Below are 2,788 nucleotides of genomic sequence, written 5' to 3' on the forward strand. Positions count from 1 at the left end.
CCCCCCAGCCGTTCAGTAAGGGGGTGGGTGTCCAGTTGCCTGCAGATGGGCTTTGGGTCTCCATTCTGCACTCACCCTCATTTACAGTGATATGATTTTTTGTTCTTTGATGCCTGATACCTGATCCCTTGGATACCTCATGATCACACAGGCTGGTGTGCTTCTTCCTGTGGGCTTTGTTGCTTCTGAGCCAGATGGCCGATAATCTGTAGACTTTATTGAGATGTTTGCAATTGCTCTAATAGCATCCTCTATAGCAGTGGTTCTCAACCTTCCTAATGCTAATGCCTCGACCCTTTCATACAGTTCCTCATGTTGTGGTGACCCCCCAACCACAGAATTATTTTCATTGCTACTTCATCACTGTGATTTTGCTACTGTGATGAACCGGGCGACCCCTGTGAAAGGGCTGAGAACCACTGCTCTAGAGCAAAAGAAATCGCAAGACCGCGCACTCAATTATGTCTCCTGGAGGCCACCACCACCGGGGCCTGTGTGAACGCCAACACCCAGAGACCCAGATGTGCCCCAGCAGAACTGTGCTCTCTAGAGTCCTTTCTAGGTGGTATTTGTCTGTTTGTTTGTTAAAGGACCTTCTTTTGTGTCATCTCCAACCATACAGTTAGCAACCAAGTGCATTACTGTGGCATCTCCCAGGGACCCTCATGTCTTCCTTTAATCTGGAACAGTGCCTGATTTCTTCCTTTGTAATTGAAGTCGTCAATGGTTTGGTTCGGTTAGTTTTTAAGAATACAAGCCAGCTCATCTTTCCAGCCTATCCACATTCTCCCTGCCACATGAGTCCCTAGCAGGAACCCCTCCCTCGGACCGCCAGCCTGTGCCAGGCCCTGGATCCAGGGCATTGAAGTTCTGGGTGGTTGCAAAGTTCCCAGATACCTTCAGGATAACATGTAAACCCCTCCCGCAGCTCCTTTCCCAGTCGGCGCTGTGAAACCTGCTTGCTGCCTGGACTTGCGCTGATGCCCCCTGATGGCGCTCACCCCCCAGTGGAGCCTAAGTAATAGTGGTGGAAGAGATAACACTTCATTGGCACCCTTCCAATTCTAGACTCGAACGTTGGAGCTGACACGTGACTGTGGGGAGACGGGCAAAAGCAGATAAGCAGGTGACTCACTCATCGTTTCCTGCTGCCATCAACTCGATGCCATGCCGACTCTCAGTGACCCCAGGCACAACAGAAGGACACACTACCCGGTCCTGTGCCGTCCTCACTAGTGTTGCCACGTTTGTGCCCATTGTTGCAGCCAGCGTGCCCACCCATCTCACTGAGGGGCCAAAGGGGGAATGTCTGCAGAAAGAGGGAGGCCACAACCCCAGGCCAAAAAGAAAGCTTTCGCCCTCTCTGCCAAGGTGTCACTGGAGGTGAGATGCAAGCCCATCAGAAACAGGGAGGCCAGCCAGGGGGCTCAGGACCAGAGTCATAGCATCCAGGTCAATTGGCGGCACAGTCCACCAAGACAGCATTCTACGTCCAGTTTGGCAGTAACTGAGGTCTGGAGGTGGCCATCTCCAAAGCCAAGCTCATCGCCGTGGGATCCATGCTCACTCACAGCCACCCTGAGAGCTTCCGAGACTGTAACTTCCCGGGGGGGAGTAGAAAGCCCTGTCTTTCGTCTGAGGACCGGCTGGTGGCTTCGAACTGCTGACCTTGTTGATCACAGCCCAATATGTAACCACCATGCCATCAAGGCCCCTTGGGTGGCCATCGAAGGTGCAGCTACTGGTTTGTCCACGTCTGGAGCAACGCTGAGGGAAGACGATCAAAAACACATGGGAATAATTCGTCCAAAGGACTAACAAAACCTCAAACTCACTGCCTTCGTTCGAGTCCCTTCCGATGGGATGCAGTAGACCTGACCACAGGGTTTTCCAAGACTGTGAATCTTTACAGGAGTAGGAAGTCTCATGTTTCTCACACACAACTGCTGGGGGGTTCGAACTGCCGACACTGTGCTCAGCGGACCAATGAATAAACCACTCTGCCACTGGAACTCTTCCCAAAGGACTAATAGACCAAGTAAACCCCCACCTCTATGGTACTGAGACCTGAGGAATTAGACGGTGCCCAGCTACCGTTTCCAAACCCTCTGAAAGGGATCACAATAGGAGGCTCTGGATGGAGTGAGAGAAAAACGTGAACAGAAGTCAAAAAGCCTCTGCTAGAGGCTAGGCAAAGCCCAGAGATCATTGTACCCTACTCCTGATCAGAGGCAGGTAGAGGGCTCTGGCCTACTCGGGGACCACAGCCTCTTGGCCCACATGCTCTCAGCCTCTAGGGTTCTTGGGCTTCAGGCCTCCCGGGATCCACCCAAGAGCCACACACGTGGGTGCTCTTTTCCACGTGGTTGTTCGGGGCCAGTTCTGACCCTTTGAGACTGTAAAACCTGAAACTTGTCCTGTCCTTCATTAAACCCATTTGGATCACAATACAGGCCTCGGCGTGAATGCTTTCATCGTGTGAAACCAAGAACCGAAGTATTACCGACTCCAAAAACCTAACACCACCATGGTGACCAGATCTGGGAGAGCCACTCCTCCAGCTCCTTTGACCTATGGGGGAACTGAGGTTCAGCGAAGAGAAAGGACCAGACTGCCGAGTTGGGGCTAGGGAAGCGCCGAGGCTTGGAGAGAGAGCCTGCCCCTGTCTGCTGGAGGGCAGGAGAGGGACCAGGTAGAGGGGCGAGCTGGACCAACGACAGTGGCCAAGGCCCAGGCCTTCTGTCCAGGAATTGGTGTCCTTTCAGCAGGTCCGAGCTACAAGTGGAAA

Source organism: Echinops telfairi, unplaced genomic scaffold, assembly GCF_000313985.2.
Source record: "Echinops telfairi isolate 266 unplaced genomic scaffold, ASM31398v2 ScPeMD7_5;HRSCAF=22, whole genome shotgun sequence".
Classification (NCBI taxonomy): Eukaryota; Metazoa; Chordata; class Mammalia; order Afrosoricida; family Tenrecidae; genus Echinops; species Echinops telfairi.